A 15,508-nucleotide genomic window follows, 5' to 3' on the forward strand; every position below is an offset into this window, starting at 1 on the left:
GTAATATTGAATGGGGAAGTCTCAAAATACATTGATATTTTTGCATTCATCCTTATGGAAATAATTTCCATGTATAAGGTTGTAGAGATGGATAAGTCTCTACCACCCTTCATGCTCATTTTCCGTAGTACAATGGACTTCTAGAAAGGGCTTCCCATTTGGGAACTGTATTTCTAGCCCCCCTTATATCTGGGAGGGACCATGTGCTAAACTCGCATTGGTAGAATATAACAGAAGTCAACTGTGCACCACTTTCAAGCCAGGTTTAAGAAATGTAGGTGCCGGGCAACCCTCTTGGGCCCCCCTCCCTCTTCGGGAGCTTTGTACTATCACTTTGCTATCATTCAATAAACCTTGCTTTGCTGCCCACCAGAAAAAAAAAGAAAAAGAAAAAGAAAAAAGAAATGTAGGTGCTTTCTCTCAGTGCTCTCTTTGCTGACCGGCTACAGAGGATAACAAAGTCCTAGGAGATGGTGGGGCAGTGCAATGGGGATGGAAGGAATGCCCTGGGCCTGAGTCACCAGAGGAAGAATAAGATACTCACCGAGCAGAAACACCAGCATTGGACTCTTATGAAGGAGAAATGAACTTCCATGGTGGTAAACTTCTGAAATGTTGATGTTTGGGCATTACAGCAGCTAGCATTACCCTAAAACATAAATCCTTTCATTATAGGGGGCTTCTTTCCTGGAATATTACTTTGATGTGGGATGTAGACCAGTTGTTGATCTCGGCTACGTACCTTTGTCTCCTCTGTCCTTATGAAGGTTATAACTACGCTGATTCTTCTGTCTTCAGCCGTGTTCTCAGTTAGTGACCTGAATGAACAATGGAAGGTCTAAAATGAAATTTGCAGGGCACCTGGGTGGCTCAGTGGTTTAGCCTCTGCCTCCAACTCGCGTCACGATCTCAGGGTCCTGGGATCGAGTCCCGCATCCGGCTCTCTGCTCGGCAGGGAGCCTGTTTCCTTCTCTCTCTCTCTCTCTGCCTGCCTCTCTGCCTACTTGTGATCTCTCTCTGTCAAATAAATAAATAAATAAAATCTTTAAAAATAAAATAAAATAAAATGAAATTTGCAGACAAACACAAAACTGAAAGGGATTGCATGATGATGCTGAGTGAGAGAAGCAGGAGTCAAAATTATCTAGACTGGAATGATGGGTTAAAAGGAACAGGACGAAACTTACGCACTTATGGAAAGGATAAGCTTTCATAGTCAGTGGTTTGAAACAACTGCAGTGATTTCTACATTATGATGAATTGGGCTTAGGCAATGTTTGATAAGCAGGGAAAGAAAAAAAAGGGATCATTTTTACCAGGTGTCAGGGAAAAGTGATTTTTGTGCTCCATGAGATGCGGTTTACTCTCCAGCTACCTGAATAAAGAATCTGGGTCAGAATGTTTTGAATTGTCATCCATACCCACTTTGAGGGGGTTCACTTCCCTCCACCTGGAAGACCTTGTTTATTTGAAAAACAAGACACGAATCAGAAAGGCTAGACTCAGAAAGATTAAAACCTACAGCTTGTTTTTTTTAAGTGCCAACTATATGCCAAGAAAATAAATAAATATCTAAAACCTACAGCGTTTAAAATTCATTAAAACTCACATTTAGAGAAAAATGGGGATTCATCGTGTGTCAGACTGTCTGGGTGCTGACCTCTGCAGTGAAATGGAATATGGTTCTGTGTGAAATCACCATAACAAGAATCACGCATCTTTATAGCTCTGTGGAGTAGAGCAGTCCAACAGAAATATAATGTGGGTCATATATACAATTTTAATTTTCTCTTGGGCACATTTAGAAAAAATAGAGAACCAGGTGAAATTAATTCTAGTACTATATGTTACTTAACCTCATAAATTATCATTGCAACATATATCCTACATGCAGAGTTATTAATGAGATTCCTTGCATTCTTTTTTTTTTCCCATGATAAGTTTTCAAAATCCAGTGTCTGGCAGGCCATCTCAATTCAGACTCGCCACATTGCAAATATTCAGGAGCCACAAGTGGCTAGTGGCTGGTGGATTGGCACAGTTTTAGTGAGGGACTTTGTCTCCTCTAATCCTCTGCTGTTAGGTATTATTATTCACATTTTACAGACAATAAGACATTTGCAGAAGTGAAGCAGTTACTCTAAGGCCCACAGCCATAACGGAAGAATCAGGGCTTGAACCCAGCTCTCCCAATGGGCAGTGTATCCCAGTGTTAAGTGGGCTGGCATGGAGTCACATGGGATTGGCTTCAAATCCTGACTCTGTCAACTACTCAACTGTGTTACCTTTGGCACATTTTTTTTTTTTTTAATTCTGACATGTGGTTTCATTATCTGAAAAATAGTGATAATAAGAACCCTCACAGGCTATTGCAGGATTAAATGGGACAATGTGTTCAAAGCGCTCAGCACAGCACTCAGCCGTGGCAAGTAGCGTGGTCATTACCTTAACATGCCTGGTGCTCTTTCCATCTTCTCCACGTGGCTTCCCGGGAGCTGTTTCCATTCAGCAAGGCTTCATTCATTTACTAAGCAGCAGTGAACTGGATGGTGGTTCTGACTCCCAATGGGCTTCATCCCTCAACATCACAGCTGCTTTGTTGTCCGTTTTTGTTCAAAGATATTGTTGCCAACTTCCAACAGCGCAGGGTGTGATGACTTTACAAACCACAAAGCAAACCAGAAACGTTTGATGCCAACTTGCATCTCATTTTGAGACCCCCCCCCACCACCAAAGAGCAACTTCATGGCTATGGGGATCATGGGAACACCTGTCACTTGGTTCTGGGGCTGTCCACCCCTTCTTCAAGCCCTCTGCAATCCACACAGCCGAAGGGAGGAGGTAGAATGTCCCCAAGCAGGAGCTGGGTGTTCTCGCAGCCTCCTCCCTGCCTGGCACTGATATGCTCACTTATCTGCAGTGTTGTACATGACCCCTTCCCCCAGAGTCAGGTTTAAATGCCCGCAAGCCAGTAACAACGCCTTTTTTACCACCCTGAATAAAATACTTTAATAAAATATGGGGTTGGAGTCTCAAACCCACAAGCAGAGATATTGCGGTGCTCACAGATGCCGTGAGTGCTGGTCCGTGACTGGCCCCCAAGCGTTGGATTCACCAACACCGAGCAATGGGTTTGCTGAAGACAGGCTCTCAAGAGCTTGACATATAATGAAGAGAATCATAGTTCATTCACTCACTCAACGAACACCTATTGAGTCCCTACCTTGGACCAGGCGTTGTCAGGGGTGTTGGGGAAGCCATGGTGGGCAAAAGACAAAATTACCACCTTCCATATCCTTCTCTTCTGGAGGGAGATGTAGCTATAAATCGAATATAGGATTACAAACTCTAGTAAGAGCTGCAGAGGAGAGGGAGCAAACCTCCGAGAGATCTGATCTGGTCTGTGGGTCAGAGGAGAGTTAGACCACAGGATAGCATCCAGGGAAATGAGCTCATGTCCTACTCATAAGCCAGACTGCTCAGGATTTGGCATGGACTTGACAGAGCTAGGCTTGGAGATGAGGGAAGAACCCACCAGCCCCTGAACTGTTAGGGGATGGCAACTGTAGCTGACCATTACGATGGCTGGGGTAGAGGCCCTGGGCTCCTGGCATTCAATGGGTGGAGTAAGGAAATGGCAGCTACGGAGAGTGGGAGATGGGAAAGGCAAGAACAGGGAGGGCGGCTTCAGCTGAGCACAAGCAAGTGGTATCAACCCAGTGGAGAGGGCGGGCCTGAGGTGCTAGGGTCTCATCCAGTGTGTTGGGGTCTGGCCGCTAGACATCGTTGCATTTTTTATGCCCTTGACTGAGCTCCAAATTGTCAGATTGTGAAAGCATGATGATAAAGACCCCCAAAGGTCCACAGTTGGGGGTTTGAGTGAGTAGCCCGGCTTATGGTCCCTTGAAACAAGTGGCATTCTCTCAGGGGACATTTCTAGGGGCACGGATAAGCAACAGATACAATAACCACCTGGCATATGCAGAGTCGATGTAAGACCTCGGACATCAAACACATCATTTACTGTAGGCTCTGACTCTTTGGGGGCCCACTCTTCCCTCACTTTTGTAGATCTACCCACAACTGGAATGCCTACCAAAAGAAAAGAAGTAAGAGTAGGGAATCTTTACGTTTATGGTCATTTAAGCAAATGTAAATTAAAAACCATTAAATACTTTCTTAATGCAAAATCTGAAAAGCGACTTTCATCATTAAATAGTTAACACTTTTAGTTCTTGTGTTTTATTTATTTGCCAGAGAGAGAGCACACAAGCAGAGGGAAAGGCTGATGAGAGAAGCAGTCTCCCTGCTGAGCAAGGAGCCCCATGGGGGACTCGATCCCAGGACTCTGGGATCATGACCTAAGCTGAAGACAGAAAATTAACTGACTGAGCCACCCAGGCATCCCCATTTTCAGTACATGTAATAGCTAAGACTCCAAGGCTAAACTGAGCATAGAAAGGTAAGCAAAGTCAGACACAGTCCCTATCCTCATGAAACTCACTGGCTAATGGGGGAGGCAGCTATTAATTAAATAATTGCACTAACAGATGCATAATCATGCAGAGACAGGAGTACCATAAAGATGAGGTATGTCTCATTGCAGGAGCTTCTAACAGCCCAACCAATCCGCTGGGGATCAGAGAAGCTGTTTTCTTGAGGAAGTGACAATTGAGAAGATCTGAATGATAAGGAGGAATTAACCAGGCAAAGAAGGGTGGAGGCAGAAGAAGGAGAACATTTCAGAGGGACTGGCATGTGCATGTGGGAGGCAGGGAAGCAGGGAGAACTAAGGAACTGGGGGAGTGCTCTGGGAAATGGAAGGCAGATAGGAGGACAGGAGCTGGACCATGCAGGGCCTACAGCTGTGTTGGGGATGTGGGTCTTTATCTTTTTTTTTTAAGTTTTTTTTTTTTTTTAATTTATTCATTTGAGAGAGACAGTGAGAGAGAGCATGAGAAGTGAGAAGGTCAGAGGGAGAAGCAGACTCCCCATGGAGCTGGGAGCCTGATGCGGGACTCGATCCAGGGACTCTGGGACCGTGACCTGAGCTGATGGCAGTTGCTCAACCAACTGAGCCACCCAGGCGCCCAGTGGGTCTTTATCTTAAGAACAGAGGGAAGCAGGGCGCCTGGGTGGCTCAGTGGGTTAAGCCTCTGCCTCCGGCTCAGGTCACGATCTTAGGGTCCTGGGATTGAGCCCCATATCAGGCTCTCTGCTCAGCGGGGAGCCTGCTTCCCCCACCCGCTGCCCTGCCTGCCTCTCTGCCTACTTGTGATCTCTATCAAATAAATAAAATCTTAAAAAAGAAGAAGAAGAAGAGAGGGAAGGTACTGAAGGATGTAAGCAGAGTCGGATTAGAATGGGGCAATGGTGTTTTGGGGAGAGAAAAAGGAGGTTATTGCAATTGTCCTAGGCACAAGATAACGTTAGTTGTCCCCTCACTTTTGGCACTAGGGTGATGGACAGAGGGGGAGGCTTGGGCTAGAGATCTATCTGTGTGTGAGAGCATTGGCATATAGGGTACTTGACATTGGACTGGGGAAGAAAGCATACAGGAAGAGAGAAAGGAGCCCAGGAAAGATTTTGATGAGCCTCAACATTCCATGGCTGACTGGAGACAAGTCCACAGAGCAGTGGGATCAGGGAGTGAGGATCAGGGAGTGAGAAGGGCACCGGTAGAGGGGTTGTCCAGAAACCTAAGGGAGAAGGGTGATTCAGGAAGGAGAGAGTGGCCCATGGGATTGAATGCTGCTTAGAGGTCACTGAATGTGTTCTTGGAGGTCAAGAATGAAGCTGAAGATATCCACTGGATCTAGTGAGTCAGAGGTCACTAGATCTTGACCTTGGGGGAAGATATTTCCATGGAGGGTTGGGGCTCAGGGTGAGGAATAAATAGGAAGTGAGAACATGGAGATAGCGAGTAGAAACAACTCTTTCTGGAAGCTTGATTATTCTGTTAGAACATGCAGTTGTGATGTGGAAACCCGGGCATTAGGATTCACTGAAGTAAGTACCATATTTCAGTGGAAAGAGAGACATCATTTGTCAATGGGAAACCCACATAGTAACAAAACTGGTGCTCCCCGCTTAGTGAATTTGTGGAGCATTGATTCTGGTGGGATCGGTACATATATCGTGGCAGGAACCAGACAAACGCTCTTCATTTTGGGTATGTGTCCATAAACCTAAACAGCATGATCTGGACATGCAGATGGTTTGGTAAACAATTACTGACATGGGGGCATTTTTAGCCTGTTGATCTGGTAGAAACAGGAAGTAATAGCGAAAGAGACTGATCATTGATGGATGTGTGCATCAGAATCCCTGCCTCCTGGGGTGCCTGGGTGGCTCAGTCAGTTAAGCATCTGCCTTCTGCTCAGGTCATGATCCTGAGGTCCTGGAATCGAGCCCCCGTATTGGGCTCCCTGCTCCCAGGGAGCCTGCTTCCCAGTCTCCCTCTGCCTGCAGCTCCCCCTGCTTGTGTGTTTTCTCTCTCTTTCTGTCAGATAAAAAAATAAAAAATCTTAAAAAAAAAAAAAGAATTCCTGCCTCCCTCACAGCATGTAACAGCACCCAGATCTCCCTACCATTTCTGGGACATCTCGTCCAGCACCGAGGGCCCCTTAAAACCAAGAGGAAGGGTCTGTTCTGGAAACTCAGGTATGTGACATTCATTCAAGCTTCACAGATGGGAACCACGAGGGACCGGGGACTCAGAGACTGCCACACACAGTAACACCCTCAGCTATAAGACCCAAAGTCAAAGATCTTTCAGTCATGTTGGATCCTAATACTTCACACATTTTGACCCATTTAAAGACTCTGACAGCACTCACTGGGTACTGAATAGGAGTAGAACATTTTTTTTTTTTTTGCTCTTTATGCCTATGCTCCAAATTTCCTAACTAACAGCCAATACCCAGAGGCTCCATTTCAGAGGCTGGTACCCCCCTTCTATTTTATTCTTTGTACCTGGAAAGAAGCAGATCCTGAAAGGTTGAAATACATGTCAGGAGAATAAAGAGTGTTTGAAACCTTCAAATTGGTGTTCATTAAGGCAAGTATCTCTACGGAACATCATATCGACAGCAGAGATGGTATACACCGAGTTCTGGTTCTTTCTTAAAAATGGCTTGGGGCACACATGAAACATATTTATTCAAAGATGGTGCATATATTATAGAGAAGAGTTCTTAGAGACAGTTTTTGACAGCCATAGTTGTCTATGTTCAGACATCCAGTCCTTGGTTCTCCTCATTCCTGAGCTCCTCCTTGGCTTTAAGAAAGACACCGAGCTGCCAAATTCACTTGCCTGCGCCACAGTGCTCTCTAATAAGTGCTGATGTCCCCGTGTCTTTGGAGGAGGAAGACGAAGGTGAGCCCAGGCAGGACCCCCAACTGGACAGGACCAGAGGGCCCCGGGTATCCTGGTGGAGGCACCCATTACCAGGGGAAAAAGGCAACCTTCTGCTTGGGTGAATAGAGAGTGCCTGGAAAAGACCTTTCAGGGCAGGGGGGGTTGGGGAATGGCCTCAGTGACAAAATTCCCCCTCTGTGCAAGTCAGGAATCCTCTAACTGGAGTTAGAGATAAAATGAAAATGCAGGGGCGCCTGAGTGGCTCAGTTGGTTAAAGCCTCTGCCTTGGCTCGGGTTGTGGTCTCGGGGTCCTGGGATTGAGCCCTGCATCGGGCTCTCTGCTTGGTGGGTAGCCTGTTTCTTCCTCTCTCTCTCTCTGCCTGCCTCTCTGCCTATTTGTGATCTCTCTCTCTGTCAAATAAATAAATAAAATCTTAAAAAAAAAAAAAAAAAAGAAAATGCATATGGCCCCATAAGAGGGAACTAGGAGATTTAAATTCACCCTCAGGGGTAAGTGATGCTTCTAGAAAATTGGTTGGGCCCAAAGGAGAATGAGACAAAGCCGGGGTGGGGGAGTTGGAGGGGTGGAGGCACAAAAGGCAAGGGGTGCTGCAAGTGGGGGTGGGGTGGGGCTTTGTCTAAGATGAAATCCACATCTTGGCTTTAGCTCAGGGCTGGGTCTGAAGGGGGAGGGAAGGGAACCAGAGAACAGGCAGAGGTGGCTCTTGGGTGCCCTGCTCTGGGTTGTTGGGATAGTGGGCGTGCCCAGTAGCTGCCACCCTCTGGCTGACCTCTCTGCAGACATTAGGCACTTGATTGCATAAGTTTGCTTCCCATGTCTTTTCATCAGTCTTGACAACTACCATATCAACACGGGACCTTAAAATGTGTTACAAGACATGTTTTTGGTTTTTTGGGGTTTTGGTTTTCTTGGAGCATAGGCTGTGAGGAATCAACTCTGTCCAATGCCTTCACTTCCCGAGAAACTCAAGGTGATAGTTGGGAGGAACCAAATCAGATTCAGGGGAAGGACCCCACTGAACTTTTCTTTCCTTTTCTTGTTTTAAAAGGTTTTATTTATTTATTTATTTGCTAGATAGCATGCGAGAGCACAAGCAGGGGGAGCTGCAGGCAGAGGGAGAAGAAGGCTCCCTGACGATGCAGGACTCAATCCCAGGACCCTGCAGTCATGACCTGAGCTGAAGGCAGCCTCTTAACCGACTAAGCCACCCAGGCGTCCTGCCACTAAACTTTTCTATCCCTAGTTTAATATTATGGTTTTAGCACATGCTCATGTCTTCTTAAATAACATTTAGAATCGTAAAAGTTTCCATGCGACTGTGTATGCATGGACTTGCCACTATCATCTTCTACTTTTACTTCTTAAGAAAAAAACCCTTATTTAATAAGAGGCAATATAACCTGGTATTTAAGGGAGTAGATGGCCAGAGTTGGAGCCAGATGGCCAGAGTTCAAATTACGGCTCATGTTTGCTAGCTGTGTGACCTTGGGCAAATTACTAAACTCCTCTGTGTCTTACTTTCCTTATCTATAAATTGAGCATGATAAGTGCACCTGCTCGGTGGGACTGTTATGAAGATTAAGTGAGATCCTACGTGGAAAGCCAGGGCAATGTCTGGCTTGTAATAGCAGCTAATAAATGTCAGCCACTTTTGGGGGGGTTTTAGGGCTTTGCTTCCATATCCTCCCAGTTCCCTAAGCTGCAGTTCAAGATGTTGCTCTGTATTTCCTCCAAACTGGCAGCTGGTCATCTCAGGTTTTATGATGTTAGCAGCTGTTGAGGCTCAGTGCCTAGATCTATTTTCACTGGGGGTTGCAAAATGATATTCTATCATTTTTTTTTATTAATTGGTGTACTTTGTTTTTAAAAAAATGCTTCATTTCATCTACTATTTGGTTGCCCGTTGGTAAAGTTCAGTAGAAAGGCACGATCAGTGCTTGATTCTTCCCTTTTATTTACCAGTTTTGGAGATAATGGCTATCATTTTCTGAGGATGACTGACTTTTAAATAGTAGTATAAACTCATAAATTTGAACCCAGCTAATGGTTTTAATCAGTTACAATTATTATTATTTTTTTTTAAAGATTTTATTTATTATTTATTTGACAGACAGAGATCACAAGAAGGCAGAGAGGCAGGCAGAGAGAAAGGGAAGCAGGCTCCCTTTTGAGCAGAGAGCCCGATGTGGGGCTCGATCCCAGGACCACCGGGACCATGACCCGAGCCGAAGGCAAAGGCGTTAACCCACTGAGCCATCCAGGCACCCCCACAATTATTATCTTTTTTGAAGTGCAAACTTTATAAGTTGGCTCCTGACTCTTCTGACCTGACAGCAGTTGTCCTTGATTACTTCCTTGCTATCTAGTAAAACAAGATGTCCAGGCTGATCTTGTACATTGCCTGGCCTACATCTGAAATCAGCCATTTCTCTAAGAAGCCCCTGTACTCTGTAGAAGATTTTTTTTTTTAAGATTTTATTTATTTATTTATTTATTTGTCAGAGAGAGAGAGAGAGAGAGAGAGAGAGAAAGAGAAAGAGAGAGCCACAAGCAGGCAGAGGCAGAGAGAGAAGCAGGCCCCCTGCTGAGCAAGAAGCCCCTGAGCAGGAAGTCCAATGCGGGACTCGATCCCAGGACCCTGGGATCATGACTTGAGCCAAAGGCAGCGGCTTAACCTACTGAGCCACCCAGGAGTCCCAAAAAATGGTATTTAAAGACTATGATCTAGATACCATAGATACTCTTTGCTACTGTGTTAGTTATTATTTGTAGCCCTCTTCAGCTGACAGAGCTAGGATGGCTAGCTCCATCAATAGATCAATCAACAGATAAATATAAAATATCAAATGAATTCATAATGATACATCCAATTCAAAATCAGAACTAAAGGGTTTTTGTTTGTTTGTTTTAGTCCGAGGGAGCTTTATTAGTCATGCATACTTTAGTAAGAATTAGCGAGACTCTTCCCAAACTGACAGATGAGAACAAGTTCTCAAGCTTAAGCAAGAATGGGAAATGTATAAGGATACATAGCACTCAGCACAGGTAGGCCTCAGGGGATAAATTTCTAACTGGGGATAGAAAGTTGTCGGAGATCAGGGGTAGTCCTTCCCTATGGGGTAGCTTCTTGCTTTTCTTTCTCCAGATCTACTTTCTTTACTTCATCATATATGTGGTTAATAAAAGGTGTCCAAACACTTCCAGCCAGTGGGTACTTTCATGTGTTACAAACATGGGCTATTGGGGGTGAAGACCGAGGAGGGAGAAGGAAGAGTCAAGAGGGAGCTGCGGTAAACCAGAAGTCCACGTCCTACTGGGTGCGAGAACGTAAAGGTTATACACAAGGGAAGGCAGCTATCCTTTCTGAAAAGAAAGCAAGACTCCAGGGTTTTCACCTAACCATTTCTATATTACTCTTGTATCTCTTTCCTTCCACTCCAAGAAGCCTGGCTCTCAAAGACACAGAGCAGGACAAATTAGAATATCACATTATTAATAATCAGCTTTATCCCCCTTACACACACACACACACACACACACAATAGCCTCAGAATAACATTAATGCCACCACCACTGATATAATTACTGAGGACAGTGAAAATATTTTTTGCATTTGCTATCCCCATTTCCCCCCGTTTTGTAAAAAAATTTTATTTATTTATTTGATAGAGAGAGAGAGAGATCTCAAGTAGGCAGAGAGGCAGGCAGGGGGAGGGGGAAGCAGGCCCCTGCAGAGCAGAAGAACTCGATGTGGGACTTGATCCCAGGACCCTGAGACCATGACCTGAGCCGAAAGAGGAGGCTCGACCCACTGAGCCACCCAGGAGCCCCTCCCCACCATTTTTGTCATTATGCTATAGCAACATTTAAACGAGCGCATGGTCCTTGCACTCCATGTTTTCTGTTTTAACCCTTAGAACCTTGATCTTAGTTCTAGGAGGAACCGTATATTTAATTCTCAAACCATGTTGATGTTTTCCAGTCCCTTTGATTGTCTTAATTGTGCATTTTTAAGAGTAGCAACCAAAATTTTATTAGTCACAGTTCTCCAAAGAAATAGAATGAATAGGGTGTGTGTGCATGTGTGTGTGTTTGTTAGAAGGAATTGGCTCAGGCAATTTTGGAAGCTAAGAAGCCCCAAGATGTTCTGTTGGCAAGCTGGAGACCGGAGAGCTGATAGGTATAGTTTCAGTTCAAAGCCAGCAGGCTCCAGACTCAGGAAGAACCAACGTTTCAGTTCAAGTCCAAAGGCAGAAAAAGACCAATGTGTCAGGTCAAGGTAACTAGGTAGGAAAAGGTCCCCCACCCCTTACTCTCAGGAGAGTCAGCCTTTTTTTTCCTATTTAGGACTTAACTGATTTGATGAGACCCCCACAGTAGGGAGGGGAATCTATTTTACTCTGTCTGCTGATTCAACTGTTAATCTCATCCTTGAACATTCAGAACAATGTGGGACTCAGTATCTGCATACCCTATGGCGAAGGGTAAGATGATACGTAAAATTAATCATCACAAAGGCAACTAATTCACAAGGCCAGACCCAGTCATAGTACTTCATGGTACTATGAAGTACTTCATGGTACTATGAAGTACGTATGGCCGCAATTTATAGAACATTGCGCGCATTCTTCCACCTAAATCTTCAAGCAAATCCCATTCTACAGATCCAGAAACTGAAGCTTCTGGAAGTGACTCAATTACCCAATGTCATTGAGATGAGTACTGAAATGGGGATTTGAATATAGATCTCCTTGATTTTCAACCCTGTGCTCTAAACCACTATCCTAGATATTTGGGAAAGAACAGGGACTTACAATATGAGCCTTCGAAGTGACATTTTCTATGCTGTGGCACACAGTTCAATGGAGGGATAGTTACAGTCATTCCAAGCCTCCCAATCCCCTTATGTGTGTTTTGAGGAAAACAGATTTAAAATAGTAGATAACTAGAAAAGAATAAACCAATTTTTAGATTTGCTTACTATAATTTAAAATATCAAGAAGCTCATTTCCCCATTTCTAGTCAGGCTATGATACTTAGCATGAAAGCAACATAAAAATAATTTTTGACCAAAAAATATACAAATAGTATACATAAAATAAATGTATAATTCAGAGAGTAATAAAATGCTCATGTATCTACCACCCCATCTTTCTACCTGAATCATACCTACTAATTTCTGCTACTTCTAGAAATTAGAAATAGATAGGAATATTTAGTACATGTGGTTTTTTAAAAAAAGATTTTATTTAGTTATTTGAGAGAGAGTAGAGGGAGAGGGAGAAGCAGGCTCCCCAGTGAGCATGGAGCCCAATGCAGGACTCTATCCCAGGACATTGGGATCATGACCTGAGCCAAAGGCGGACACTTAATGACTGAACCACCCAGGTGCCCCAGTGCATGTTTATCTACAGGATAAAGTCAAAATAGCAAAACTGATTTAGGAGCTGGTTAAGCCTCCTACAGATCTGTCTTTCCCAAAGTGGACTCAGATCTGTTAAAAAAGGGATTACAGAGTCAAATGAGTTTGAAAGAACAGCTCCACTCTCTCTACCTTCCATTCAGATCTATAAGACACATTAAATAAATATTAATTATGAAAAATTAAGTAAAAGATCCTGTTATTTGACTTATGTTTTTAGCAGTAAGAGTTTCTGCCTTTGTCAGTGCAAGCTTCTATAATAGAAAAGCATAGACTGGTGGCTTAAGCAACAAGCTTTCATTTCTTACAGTTCTGGAGTCTGGGAAGTCCAAGGTCAAGGTACTGGGAGATCTACTGTCTGTGGAGAGGGTCTTTTCCTGGTTTGCAGATGGCTGCCTTCTCACTGTGTGCTCACAAGGAGAGAGCGAGTTCTGGTCTCTTCCTCCTCTTCTTCCTTTTTATAAAAAATGTTTATTTATTTATTTGACTGAGATCCCAGGTAGGCAGAGAGTCAGGCAGGGTGGGAGGAGGGAAGGGAAGCAGGCTCCCTGCTGAGCAGAGAGCCTGATGTGGGGCTTGATATGGGGCTTGATGTGGGGCTTGATGTGGGGCTCGATCCCATGACCCTAAGATCATGACCTGAGCCAAAGGCAGAGACTTTAACCTACTGAGCCACCCAGGCGCCCCTCTTCCTCCTTTTATAAGATGTTAAACACCATTCTACCCTCATGATGTCATCTGAACCTAACTGCCTCCCAAAGGCCCCCCCTTACTATTATTATTACATTGGGGATTAGAGCTTCAACAAATGAATTTTGAGAGGATACAAACATTCAGCCCATAGCAGTCTCACTAACAATGATTACATTAAGAATTATTGTGAGAAGTGTGTTGTCCCATTGTGCTTAAAAATACAGGATGCTAGGGGGGCGCCTGGCTGCCTTCGGCTCAGGTCATGATCCCAGGATTCTGGGATCATGCCCCTCATCAGGCTCCCTGCTCAGTGAGAAGCCTGCTTCTCCCTCTCCCACTCCCCCTGCTTGTGTTTCCTCTCTTGCTGTATCTCTCTCTGTCAAATAAATAAATAAAATCTTAAAGAAAAGAAAAAAAAAGGAAAAAGAATATAAGATGTTAGGGGGCACCTGGCTGGCTCAGTCGGTGAAACACTTGACTCTTGATCTTGGGGTTGTAAGTGGGGTCGTGAGTTTGAGCTCTGCTATGCTCTGCTGTCTCTCTTTCTCAAATAAATAAAATCTTTTTTTTTTTTTTTTTAAGATTTTATTTATTTCTTAGACACAGAGAGAGAGACACACACACACACAGTAAGAGAGGGAACACAAGCAGGGGGAGTGGGAGAGGGAGAAGCAGGCTTCCTGCTGAGCAAAGAGCCCGATGTGGGGCTTAATCCCAAGACCATGGGATCATGACCTGAGTCACCCAGGTGCCCCTCAAATAAATCAAATCTTTTAAAAAAATTTTAAAAATAAATGTATAAAAATTTTTTTAAAAAAGAATACCAACTGCTGGACACAATGTGTTAACACATGGTACAGCTGTCCTGCAACCTGCCTGGACACCAGCAGGAACCATGCACAGTAACAACTCTATCACCAAACTCCCACAGCTAATACAATGAGGCAGGGACAATTAAAAATAATACTTGTCCTTTATGCACTGCCGGGCTTACAGTCTGAGATGACAGGTTAGAAGAGACCCAAAGAGAAAGAGAGGAAGAGAGGACCAGGTTTTGAGAAAAGCAGACATGCATTTGGGACAAAACAATCTGACAACTATAATCAGTTAATGGAATGTCACTCTTAAGAACAAAACCTTCAAGGTATGGATTAGGACAGTAGTTATCCTCCCCCAAGTGTCCATTGTGGTAACAAAAAAAAATCACTAGTAACAATAAGGCCAGATTTGTATTCCATGCGTTCCTTTGGATTTTACGTCTATGTGAGGCTTCTCCTTATATCATGACAAACTGTTAGCCCATGATGATCACTCTTGACCTTTCTGGAATAAGTGATCAGAAGCCCAATCTGCCAGCTCCTGAAAACCCCAGATGTCTGAGCAGAGACCAGATAAAAATGCTCAGAGGCAAACACACACAGTTTGAGGGAGCCCTCAGCACTCCAAGTGCCATCTGGAGATTCTGGAACCACAAGGAAAGACCCTCTGTTGTACCAATGGCATTCTTTGTAGGAATAGAAAAAAAAAATCCTAAAATTGATGTGGAATCTCAAAGGACTCTAAACAACCAATAATCTTGAGAAAGAAGAACAAAGCTGGAGGCGTTATACTTCCTGATTTCCAAACATATTATGAAGCTACAGTAATGAAAGCAATATGGTATGGACAAAAAGGCAGGCATATTATAGACCAATGGAGCAGAACAGAAAGCCTAGAAATAAATCCTCACATCTATGCTTAAATGATTTTTAAAAAAAGATTTTATTTATTTATTTGAGAGAGAGAGAGAGAGTATGAGAAGGGGGAGGGTCAGAAGGAGAAGCAGACTCCCTGCCAAGCAGGGAGCCCAATGCAGGACTCGATCCCAGGACTCCAGGATCATGACCTGAGCCGAAGGCAGTTGCTCAACCAACTGAGCCACCCAGGCACCCAATGCTTAAATGATTTTTAACAAGCGTGCCAAAAGGGGTGCCTGGGTGGCTCAGTGGATTAAAGCCTCTGCCTTCAGCTC

General features: G+C 44.1%; 1 long non-coding RNA gene across 1 annotated transcript; it reads right to left on the reverse strand.

Moving 5' to 3' along the window:
- Positions 1 to 273: 273 nt before the first annotated feature.
- Positions 274 to 2,803, reverse strand: LOC309867160. Its single transcript, XR_014313006.1, has 3 exons — positions 2,446 to 2,803; positions 743 to 818; positions 274 to 649 (listed from the first exon to the last, which is right to left on the reverse strand). It is a non-coding gene; the product is annotated as an uncharacterized lncRNA (long non-coding RNA).
- Positions 2,804 to 15,508: the final 12,705 nt, after the last annotated feature.

The sequence above is a fragment of the Mustela nivalis genome (assembly GCF_964662115.1).
Source record: "Mustela nivalis genome assembly, chromosome: 6".
Classification (NCBI taxonomy): Eukaryota; Metazoa; Chordata; class Mammalia; order Carnivora; family Mustelidae; genus Mustela; species Mustela nivalis.